The 12696-nt window shown below is 43.5% G+C and overlaps 1 long non-coding RNA gene across 5 annotated transcripts in view; it reads left to right on the forward strand.

Annotated features, from left to right (window-relative positions):
* The window catches only part of LOC111268645 (uncharacterized), a 26945-nt gene extending 14867 nt beyond the window's left edge, over nt 1-12078 (forward strand). The window contains exons 1-3 of one of the 5 annotated variants that reach the window (XR_002685329.2): nt 4004-4202; nt 4691-4838; nt 10557-12078. This is a non-coding gene — a long non-coding RNA (uncharacterized LOC111268645). Of the gene's footprint in view, nt 1-4003; nt 4203-4690; nt 4839-6699; nt 9346-10097; nt 10418-10556 lie in introns of those variants that run through there. The other 4 variants (XR_002685327.2, XR_002685330.2, XR_015314319.1 and 1 more) reach the window with 4 other exon arrangements.
* The last annotated feature ends 618 nt before the right edge of the window (nt 12079-12696 follow it).

The raw sequence follows: 12696 nt of genomic DNA on the forward strand, positions 1-12696 counted from the left end.
TATATAGACAACCTAAACTATACTGCTTAGGATTGGTTCTAGAAAACACAAAAGACCTCATGAGTGAGCACTATGGGTAACTTCGAGCAGGGGCTTCACAGTTTGTTTCGCCGCAGATTTGTAGTGGGCAGAAGCGTTCTACAAAGAGTCGTAGGGTATTGCTCAACTATAATTATGCCGAGTAGTTTAAGGTTTAGTGAGAGAAAGCGGGAGAAAGAGAAATGCAGTGGAGACGATAACATTGTTGGTCCATCATTCCTCAGATTGTTCTGCGATGAACCCATTGGTAATCATATGGATATCGACATCAGTGCAACTTTACGCGGTCTGTTTTGATAAAATGACCAACTGTTGCCGACAGTGAACAAACTTTCTTGCCACCTGAAAGGAAATGACCTACGTTGACAGAAGTCACACGTTTGCCAATGCGGGAATCTATCCTCCCCCTCGTTAATTCGCGTTCTGTGTCACCCAGCCAGCCTTACCGCGTCCGATTCATCTATAATCTTGCCATCGTCGCTCAGTGAAGTCTTTTCCGTGTCGTCTTTTCTGAACACTGCTTACAGATCGGCTAGTTCGTAGTTACCTCAGTTGTGGGGGACGCAGTCCGTGGGTTTACAAAGTTGAAGTTCATTAAGCTAGCACATGTCGTAATAGGACTGATCTCAGTTTGCGCTGCTGCTGCTTAGTTTAACTGTAGGTGCCTGTAGTGCATAGCTTGCCATGGTCAGACAGGCAGTCAGTAACCCCCTGCTGCCAGGCCATGACCTCAATACCGTACGATTGCTTCACGCTCAGTCGAATTCTTAGGAAGAGTGAGTAGGAACTTGCCCCGTTCGCTTACATGTTATCTACTTTTGCATTCATCCGCTAGTCGTCCTCATAGGTCATCGCATATACGAGGATCTTCAGCCAAGACGGCAATTAACGAATAGAAAAAGAGAATCTGCCCCACTTGCCTTCCATCGACCGTTCGCGTGAATGGAAGCAAAAGATAGCAAATGGAGAATGGTACAAGAAGGCCTCTGAATTCATTCCTCTATTTGAGCCGAGGAATACTTTTTACAGAAAGGGTATCAGACAAGCAAGAAGAATAGAGAAATACGTGTTTCGGGTTCCGGGTTTAGGTATGGCTCTTGTGAGAAGCTAATTACAGCAACAGAGAGTGTACTTCGCGAGACCGCTTTTGAGTTGAAGAAGAACAATTTATATTAGAATTATCATCAACCAGTTGCCCATCAACCAGAGCCCCTTTCTGCCTTTTCAGATCTCATAGGTATACGATATCAGCTGACGGCTGATTGCCCTACTAGTCGCCGCTCCCTTTTGCGCTGGGAACCTGAGCTTCTAGATTCAGCTGCCGTTCGTTTTTTTTCTTTTTACACGGTCCACCTCTCTGCCCCCGCCTCGTGTTCTTCTATCTCTCGTGTTCTATAGTCAATGTATATGGTCGTCTATGTCTGCGTATGTGTTCTTGTACTCGTTATTACACTGTACGCTGTATAACAGTCGAGAGAAGTTTTGAGGGGGTAAAGGGCATAAAGGACGAGGAGTAGCTGCTGCTACAGGAGATGAAATATCACTCGACCCTCTCCTCCTTACTCTCCAGTGCTTTCCTTCTTCTCTGCCCTCTTTTGCGCCTACCTCTACTCTTTTTTCTCTACCAGTTATAGCAGCTGAAAACGTGAACCAGCAAAGCTGGCTCGGCTCGCTTCGTCTAACTGTTTTAGGCTCGACGGTCGACCAAGCTACCTCCCGCGTAGACCTGCAGACCTTCCTTTACCTCCATAACCCCCTCTTCCGCAGCTTACCCCAAGCTTATGCTCTGATGTGAACGTTAACGTCAGGCCCTGGCGGCAGAGCTTATTCAGGCCAACGGTTGTCTTTCAACAACCCTGCACGTCCGGCAGCTAGAACCGCCCGACCGTTTCGCAGTCGCGTCGAGGTCTTTCAGGGAATTTTCTCGTTTTTTTCATTTCAAGGTTTTTTATTCGAACTTCAGAAAAAAAAGAGATAGAGAATAAGAGCCAATGCAAAAGAGGGACAGACAGAAGAGGGGAAAAAACTCTACTCCTGCAGTCGTCTATAGCTTCTATTTTGCTGCTGCAACAACGACAATGGCAGACCCGTCAGTTTCCCCTCGGACTACTCCGTCGGCTGGCTTACATATAATTAGGTTATTTTGTTCTTTTGGAAACAAGTGAAGCATTAAGTTTGTTTTGCGAGAAATTTTTTCTCTATATCTATACAACGGAACGCGGCCGGCACACTAGTTGGTAGTTGGCGATGCGCTTTCTGAGCACTAGTCTTTCTGCGTCTTCTACTGCCATTATTGCTACCGTCTACGATGCGGCCGTTCGTCAGCAATCGTCGACAACGGTGGGTGACAGAGCAACTCACCGTAGTTCTATCGACCGTTCGTAGAGCCAGTTTCGATGATGGCGGTCCGAAAGGGTCGTTGTGTTTCCGGCTGGCGGTGGTGGCTGGCCCGCTAGTGCCGGCCGCAGCAAAAACCTTGACGGACGCTCTAAGCGAGAGTAAGAAGCTCGCGTGGAAACTACTCAGGACAGTAACAGCAGGAACAGGATCAGCTAGTGCAGCTTAGAAATGTAGGCCAAACGCTTCACGAAAAGAAGCAATGTATGGGTGTAAGTTTCTGCTTTTCTTTCTCTATCACCCTCTCTCTTTCTCTCTCACTCTTTCTATTTTTCTTACCGTATGCATCTTTCACTTTTGCTCTTGCACTCTTGACTTAAAAGTGAGGACCATAAGGACAATATACTGTTTCCGCTCCTGCTGACCCGCTGTCCTGCCATACCAAGAGGATCAAGAACTCCATGCAGGCGGATTCTTATTCTCTAGCTGTTCCTCGTCCTTCATCTCTCTCCCTCCACTTTTCTTTTTGATGCCTCTACGTATCGCTTCAAAACAATGCTACAGCACAAAAGGAAGAGTAGGCTGCCCAAATGCTGCAGAAAAATTAAATTGTCAATTAGTGACCGCTGGCCTTCTCATCCGCGTATGCGCACAATGCATCGCGCTGATCGTCCACAAATTCGCCGCTCTTTCTTTGTTACTAACTAAATATCCTACCCGCAGTTTTTACAGAAGATCTATTTGTCTTCTGTGTCTGCTTGCTCAGGCTTCTAGCTAAAACCCATCGCTAACGCGAGTTCGTACTGATAGCACGCACTTTTAGACAAGTGCTGCGGCTGCTCTCAGCAGTGGTAGAATATGATGACAGTATAGGCAGGCAGGCAGGCAGGGCTGTCGCAGACGCGACGGAACTACAATCCTACTAGATTTGCTTTTACGGTCCAACGGAACGCTAGTCTCTAGGCATTTTTAGGGTTTTGGGTTCTCGTTGCGCGCCACGGGTCGCCATTCACCGTCGAGATTGGTTAAGCGCAGTCATCTCTTCTGCACCCAATCTCCTTGCCTTTTATTCGCACGCACTTCCGCCTCTAGCCCGTTATTATATGTGACCCTTGTCGGAAAGAAGCGGGTTCGTCTTGCCACTGCTCATTGCTAGCGTTACTGCCGCTAGTGCCGCTGCTACTACGGCCTCTGTTGTTTTTTGTTGCGCCATTTCGCTAGTGTAGCCCGTTGGCAAACGACCACGGGCTCTGCTTTGGTCTTCTTCTTCGCTGAGTCTAAATAGCGGGTAGTTTCCGGGGCGAGCGGGAAATGTATGGAAGGCGGGGTATGCCCAACGCGCCTGATTTTTCCCGCCTGGAGGAAAGTCTTTTGCAGTTTACCATGTTGGCCGCGCGAAGGGAAGAGCTCGACCCAGTCGCGCCCGGCGGCGGCTTAATGAGAAGGCAAGCTGTCGGCGATTCAGAAGCATTTTTGCTTAGTCCCTTTCGCATTAGGGCACTTCCTCAAAGAAAAAAAACCTGCAGAGAAAGAGAGGGGGCACGGTGCCTGCCTAGACCGGTTTTGCTATAAACTCACCGCTCTTTTACTCAACTGTCACCACAAACAGAACTGTTTTGGTCGTACTTAGTGCAGTGCAGGGGTGCACAGGCTGTAGAAGTTAGGCTGAGAACAGTAGTAAGCCTAGTCACTGCGTATGGAACGTATAGGTCATACTTTTCCTTTAATTTTTTTGAGTGATTTAATCACTTTTTTTTTCGCCTTAAAGACTTTGTAGGAGTAGAATGAAAGGTAACTTAGGTTCGCGTCTTATGATGTTTAGCCCGGTTAGTATGCCTTAGTCAAAGCTCAGTACATTTTTTTATAATATACAATTAATATTCAGTTATTACCATGATACCCATAGAAAAGTATTATTACCTGAGAATCCTTGCCCTTCTTGACGTGCAGGTCGTTTTTTGGTCGCACATGTGCAAAGACTCTGTCTAGTGTAAAATATTTTTTCAGAAGCAAGTCGTCTGCCGGCTTATGTTACTTCAAACTGATAATTGAGATAATTGAGTTGCTAAACCAACAAGACTTTGATAGTTCGATGTGATCATACCGTACATATTAATTCATCCGACTTTGTCTGATACACCGAAGACACTCTTGGTCGTCTTAATAGAAGATTTGCACTTGCACTTAAATCAAGCACCGTTATCAAAGCCGTAACGGTTACTACAAGTAATCCGTGTTCGAATTGATTATCAAGCTGAAAGTCTTTGTTCTTGAAATAAATGAAGCGTTCGATGATTGCTGGGAGCTCTTACAGATGGCATGGTATCGACAAGCTGCATTTTAGTACCAACAAGGAACCATTACATAACTAGCGTACCGGCTTTCGATCTTCATTCATATTAGAATTCAACTGCGAACCACAACCTGGACTCGAACAAACTTAATACAGTGCTTTATTACAGGTGAGACTAATAAGATCACTCCCTTCCTATGTAAAACCTAATTTCCCTTTTTGCCAGATGGAGCTGAGCGAAATGAAACAAACATTTGACGTAAAAGAACTTTTTTAGTTACCCAAGTCGTATGTCAACCTAGGCAACCTCTTTAGATCATTTTTTAACCATTTGTCCATATTTGGATCAAGCGATAAGACTCCGCGGAGTTCCGACATTAGCAGATGGTTGCGTACTGCCGCCAGGAGGGTGTCGTAGGATTCAGTCACAAGTGCTCTACTAAATACGACAATGGGGATAAACCGCTTACGATGAAAAACAAAAAAAAGAAGGAACTAGTGAATTTTCTCTTGAATTACTACAGTTTAGTAGAATCAAATCTACAATATATCTGCTAGGCTAATCTATGCAGCATCGTCCTGTGTAAGGATCATCTCTGCTAGTGCAAAAAACCCGTGAGATACAAACTGTCTCATCCAATTTCCTAAAGCTGTCACTATACAGAGATATCCTCATCTTTGACTCTAATGCCTACATGTAAGTAAAGAATCCTACATATTCGAGGAAGCGATGAATTATTCTCATATTTCAGACGTTATAATTATATTAAATTTCTTCCGTGTCTGGAAGAATATCGACGTTGCCGTCATTATTATTATTATCATCACTATTAATGTCATTAGCAAAACGGTGAGCGGTGCTTAATGAAGAGTCGAAGTTCTTCGGAAGCTGTCAGATCATTTGGGTAAAGGAGAATTGTCTAAATGCCCAGAAACAGGGTGCGCAACTTCGATATTACTGAATGTTGCTATGCCCGTGCGTCACCATCAAACTTTTCCGTTCACTAACCTTCTGCTGCGTATAGTGCTATTGAATGATAGCATCATTAGCAGTAAGGTTGTCGATTCAGACGTCATGCAGGCTCGTATTCACACAGCGCTAATGGTGCACTGCGCCTCCATTGGACGCAGTTCACTGAAGACCCGTCTTCAAGGAAATATTGCTAAGGTATTCTTTACGCACGATCTTTTCATCGTGGACCTTTGTTTATTGACGAACAATGCATCCGATTGATTACATGAATAAAAGCTTACTGTTTCAATGTAATTGCATACAATTGTAAAGGTCGTGACATACTCTTTTACTTAGTTCGTATTACTTACAAGGTATAGTACGACCTAACAGCAATCGAAGCTCGTGCCGTCTTCATATTGCCCTGGTTAATTACAAGCGCAGTAGTGTTGAAATTGTATACAGATTCGATATTGGATTTGTAACACAAACGGAGGCAAGTTTTTCTATATCACTATTGCCTACAGCCACGTGGCAGATTTCATTAGCAGTACTTATAACGATACGCGATGTTTGATTTAGAGACTTATGGAAAAAGCGTTGGAACACAATTCGTTAGTAAGCCTAAGTTACTCGATATGTCAATCCAATTAAAAAAAAATCTTTAAAAAGGTATCTTAAAGATAACTAATAGTTCTTTATAATAGAAATCAATAGACACATCGATTCCCATTGCTAATGCTTTTCGAGCATGAAAACCTAGAAAATGCATCTATACTGAAAAGTCCTGCAGTGAATGCCGTTAGAGATACATTGACCTTAATTTGCGTAAAATTATTTACTTCAGGCCAAAAACGTGAGAGTGGTCTTTGATATTTTGACCAGATACAATGGATTTTTCGTCTTCAGGCCCTTTGCGATACTCAGAAGATTTGTCGAGATCTTTAAAATGGACGGGAAAATGAAGGGAATATTATAAGTACAAAGTGCATCAAAGTCGCGCTAAAATTGGGTGTGGTTCAGGTTTACTGGCAAATCATGTTTTCACATTAGTAATCATGTGTATATATATATATAGCTTAAGATGTCCAGAAACAATATGCTCTCTGGTTTGCGATGCAACAGTCGACTGCGCTGCTTTCATGGATGTTCCAATGTACGAGTTACTCTTCCGAGCTACGACGAGCTTTCGCTCATGCGGAACATCTGTTTGGCAAGCCATCCAGATCTCTGACGACAGAGTCGTTCTACAATTACCGCAAAGTGCATTAACTCTTGCGGCGGCGCATGTGATGTTCGTTCAACCCAACGCTCGCCGTCGCCTGCTACCGAGAAGCCACCGGCCTTAGTTTCCCAGCATCTTCTGCCTGCGTCATAGGCCTTACGCGTCAACAGTTCTCTGCACTTTCCTAGCTGTCGAATACATTCGTCGATGTATTTTCCCGTTTCTAAAAACCTTCATATCCAACTTTTTCAGCGACACGATGGCTCGCTATAGCAGCTTCAGTTTGGAATACTCCGATACGCAACAAGGATGTTACCTATAACCCAGTGTAACTCATCATTCAGGACTTTGGTTCAAGCCAGGACCGTTCGGCACCCTCATTCTTTAGAGCGTTTTTTTTTGACGACCTCCACCAGAAAAGCTTCACCACCGAAACGTGGGCGCTTGTGCTGTGTTCGTGGTCGATATCGATGGTTTGCTGTTTGCTAATCGCCTGATCCCCAAAGATGGTAGCCATTGTCTACTGTTACTTTCATTCCGCAAGTTCTTGCCTTCGATATCAAGTCGGGCACTGCGCTCGGCACCAGCTGACCCCTGATCTACTAGACTCACAAAATTGTTTAGAAACTCGTACGTGAACTCGAACTGAGCCGAAACCGGTTGTTTTTGAAGAAAATCATGCCCGATTCTTTGCTATCGCTCTACAGCGTCCCTAATAGTCTGCCGGTTAAGGCAGTGTCTTAGCTTCGGACACCTTTTTATGTATCTGTATCGACAGTAAACACTGCATTCCCGAAGGCAGTTTCAAATCAAGTCTTAGCGAGATCGCAGAAACGGCCGCAGGCGACTTCCGAAAGGTGCTGATGAAAGCGTCCGTTAATAAACGCTGCATTTCTCAATTTTCTCATCCAAAAGCCCGGTTATAAATAGTCGAGCATGGTCGGTTGATGAAACGATGCGTTCAAGTAAATCTTTGAGCTTCACAAGTATGCCACGGGTCCGATGCCATCGTTTGCCTTCTAACTCTCGCCGATGCTCTTGCGAGGCAGCCTTCTATCCCGCACACAAAATTTCTTGGTCACTTCGTTTACGGTTCGGTTGACTCTGCAACTCGCTACCTGCACTGCTACCTAACGACGCAATTACTACAAGCAAAACTGCGACTCACGTTAGCGCCACCGGACCCTTAACCTAACGATGTTCCTAGAAATTCATCGAAGCCTCAAGAATATTTAAGAATTATATTAATTTTTGGCAGACACCAAGACAGCGTAAACTTACAATTGAAATGCAATTAGCGTACTAGTAATAGATTATACATATCAATAAGTAAAGCACGATCTACGAATAGTGATTGATAGAATGTGCGTATTTTACAATGACGGTACCTCATTGATTTACCGCATTTAGTTTATTGTAGCGTTAATATGTTTAAGCCATAAAAACACAATACCGAATCCATAAATTAGCGGAAAGTGCTACGATTGGCTGCCTGTCACGGTTGACTTACACAGTTTATTAATCTGTTAAATATCTAGTTTATTAATTAGGTACGGACGTAAACACTGTTCTCATGTTACGCGTAGGAACTGAAGCCGATACGGGAAGCATGGGGTGCAAAATATAATATAGTGTATGTAGGAACTGTAACAGTAAATTCCTTTGTTCTAGTTGAAATTTCAAATGGTTTTGCTTCGCGTCTGGGCCGATTGATTACAGGTAGAATTATAGCTTGTAGTCTTCTAAAATTGGTGTTCACCCCACGTATCTTCCGTTACTGATCCGCTGTCACGCATTTCTTTCGCAGACATCTGAAGTCACCTCATAGTTTGTCTTTACTACCTGTTACCTGCTACTTTACTGCGCAAATTTATTTACTTTCTGCCATATCGTTTGGCGACACAGAATCTTGTGAGAGCAAACGATGCCTTCTAGAGCATCTCTCAGGAATCGAAAAATTATTGGTTACCTTTGGGTCAAAAAGGTCTGTCCTAACGAATAGTTTTGACTGGCTCTAAACACATCTCTCGAATGAAACCATTTACTGTGCTGTAGGTGCAGCTAGGCCTCCTCTCTTAGCACGTAAGGCCTGCTTGTTAGAAATACGGAGGTTGCGCGTTTCTCGACCTAGTGTGCTAGTAACCGTGCCTAAGATAAAATGAACGTGTGTGGTAGCAGAGCGTTTTTAGCGTGATCTCGTTGCGGAACTGTATTACTCTGGAGCTTCGTGCAGGGCACCTCAGCTGTTTCGTATCGAAGAATAGGAGGTCAATTCGACTTGATCACACCTCAAAGTTACAACTTCAGAAAAGACGTTAATATAACTAGAACGTAGATCCAACAGGTCCAAGATTGACCCAGCGCCCGAGTGTAAAAAGGCCCTTTCTGCCTCTAGGCCGTAAGAAAAAATTGTGAGAGGGTGTTTTTTCGTACGCACGCAATCGGGGTCAAGCCGTACTTTGTTTCTTAAGGAGGTCACTATCGACGTGATTTCACCGGGTAAGTTACGCAAACGGCGGACTTACGATCGACTGCTGTGTTTATTTTATAGGCCTTGACACCAAACTCACACCGTGTGAGAATCTTGACAATGTAGCCTTTAAATTACACAGTCGAGTAGCGCTGCTGTTTGTACATGACTTGCAACATGGAACTTTGTACGTTAGTAACTTCGTTGTTAATTTCGTTAAGCTAAATTCAATTTATTGTGGCAGCTCAGGCGTACTTTCGTTAACATCTGTCCAACTAATTCAAGCGAATAAAGCATATAAATCTGATCAGCTTTTGTTCTTTGCTAAACTAACTCGTAAGCTAACAATACAAATTCAGCAACAGCCGTATAGTTACGCTTTTTCTACGTATACTTCGATATGGTCCAAATGTTTTGGCGACGTTGTTAGGCCAGACTCAAATATTTGGATATAAGATCGAACACACTATAAGGTAACAGTTCAGTGCAGCCTGCACGCTCACTGTCGAGCTTACGGTAGTAAGTACCGTAAAAGTACGTTGACAAAAGGGCAAGCACCCAAATTCCGATTGTGAAGAGAGCACGAATTTCACGATACGAACTTAATACGAATTCAAGTTTTTAAAAGACGGCTCAGTCAAATGATAACGCTAAGTGTACGACTATTTTCGACATCTTTCCAATAAACGTGATGGCCGTTCTTCGTAGCTTCATTCATTCATTCATTTGGGCGTAGTGAAATCAATGATATTAATACGTGTTCCTTGTTTGTGCTACGCAGTACAAATCTGGTACAGCTGACGTATGGAACTAAGCCTGCTAACCGTATGAATCGAACCTGTCGGCGTACGTATTCCTATTGCACGAAATATAACTACTGATGTGATGATCGTCAAGCCGGCTTGTGTCCCCTGACCTCTAAAACCACACCTCTTCGTTGCTCGACAATATCAGATGAGGGCAGTGCCGACGGCGACGTCAATATTTCGAGGAACAAAGGACCTCAACGCAGTACCGACACACGGCCGATTGAGTCTGCAGCCATTGTCATTCAAATAATTCTAACATTGCCGGACGGATTTATTCTAAACTCCTAGCAAGGTAGTCAAGCCATTCCGCTTTTCTACGATTACAATTGCGGCCATAAGGATCACGAGCATTACTAACTTTATAACAGTAAGGAACGGACGTAAAGTTCTATCCCGTCACAGAGTGCTTGTGTCGATCTCGATCATTGCAGATGGGCTTTCTCGTCTTAAGTTCATCTTCGGTTGCTTTAATCATGGTCATCAATTTTCCTGTCTGCTTCCGTTTTAGACGACCCAATACATAGCTTCGCAGTCTAGCAGTATGCGCAACTCGACCGAGTAATTGCACGTACAGCTGGGGATTCTCGACGGCAACGACAAGCATCGGGTAAGACCGGGTCTACTACCGCCCTACAAACCGTCATCTATGGCAACGATAGTGGCCGCAATAGCCGCTAGGGTATAGATCAGTTTAGCTTGGAACCTTTTATAGTTTTCTTTCGGACGAGAATTGTAAAGCACTCTCGCCTTAATAGTAAAACAACAGAGCCTATGCATCCGGCGGCTATTGGCACGATTGGCACATCCATTGGGTCGCGCGTGTGACGGGAATAGAATTTAGGTATGGAACATGAAACTATGATGAATCGAGTGGACGATAGGTCGTAGATCGGCGATAACAGTAGCTGCTAGCGGACAAGTGTCGTTGCTGATATCGCAGTAACGCTATCTATATGAACGTATGTCTCGTCTGTGGGTGTGTGTGTTCAGAATTCTGGGCCTGATTTGAACAATCTCGATGATTCTCAATGGAACGAAACATTACCATCGAGATCAATTTCGCCATGTCATCCTCTTCTCCTTCAAACGACACGAGAAGCGAGTCGATAAGCGGGTTAAGGAGTGTGCGGATGCCAGACAGCCCGGCAGAAATGCCAACAGCGGTAAGCGTCGCTTTAGGCGTTTGCTTAGTGCCGCAATTCGTTGGTATTCGGTTCGAAGGCAAGCAGAGAAACCGATAGACGCGCCGATATACGAGACAGGAAGATCAGAGCATACGACCCCGAGAGCAATGCAGACAAGGTGCGGCTAAAAAAAAAGATGGTAGTGGTATCAGGATGACTGTGTTTGCGTACGCATTGGGGACGATCATAGTGGTACTCGTAACAGAAGAAGCAGTAGAATGCGCTCAAAAAACAAAAGAGTCACCATTTGCTGTTTCCCGTTTGTCGGTAACTCTAAAGGAGGAACTTCAGATTTATCTTATGAGAACTATCCGATAGATGATTGATTTGCTGAACAGCCTGGGATATACGCATTTGCACGGGTTAGGTTTTTTGAAGAAATCGCTTTCAAGGGTAGCGAGCGGACCAAGGAACGATATATATGTATACATAGATATAAAATAAAATAAATTAATAGCCATCATTCTAATCAATCTGAAGGTAAAAACCATAAATAAATAGTATACATTTATTATTACCGTTATTATACATTATATGTGCTAAGATCTTATCACGGTTTGAACGTCGTTGCGTCGTATGCATGCACATGATACAACAATATTTAAACGGTGATAAGGTGGCAGCACATGAATGATCTAAAATTTTAAGATTTTCGTTACTTTAAATTTTATAGAGTTTAACGTTTAGTATAATGGTCGTTAGTGTTTCTACCCATCAAGTCTTGAAACGCAGTAAACGCTTTATGAAAAATAAAGTATGTATATATAGTCTAGTTTAGTTTTTTTTTCGAATCAATAGAAGACTATTTTTTCAACGGATTACTTCAATCTCTGAGGCAGTAGTTGAAAAGAGGTGTAGATATTTCAAATACAGTCTCGGCCGAAGCTGAGTTTTACGTCCGGTATCGCCGTTAGGCAATCAATTAAACGACTGACATAAAAAAAGTATGTCGTACGCTTGGTTTCGAACCTAGACTATAACTTGTTCCTAAGATTAGCAGGCAAACTCGTTACCCGTTAAGTTTTTGTCAATAGCTTAGTGACTAGTATACTTGACTGCTAATTTTAGCGATACGCTGTAGATCGAAACATAGAGGCACTATTGGTTTAGCGTACGTCTTACCTAAACTCGTCCCAATAACCGCACATGAGGGTCATTGGGACGAGTCCATTACAGAAGGAACTCGACGTGAGAAAGTATCTCTGTTTACGATCCTGTCTTAAATAGACGGCTAAAATCAGGTCTTTTCCTATAGCATAGCGAGTTGATACCAATGGCCTATCTATACGAATACCATTTAAGTATCAAAAATGATCGCTCTGTCCTGCCTAAATAAATCGAAGAAATTATTTATTACTAGCTCACTATTGCCATCACAAATATGATT

The sequence above is a fragment of the Varroa jacobsoni genome, unplaced genomic scaffold (genome assembly GCF_002532875.2).
Source record: "Varroa jacobsoni isolate VJ856 unplaced genomic scaffold, vjacob_1.0 scaffold_1305, whole genome shotgun sequence".
Classification (NCBI taxonomy): domain Eukaryota; kingdom Metazoa; phylum Arthropoda; class Arachnida; order Mesostigmata; family Varroidae; genus Varroa; species Varroa jacobsoni.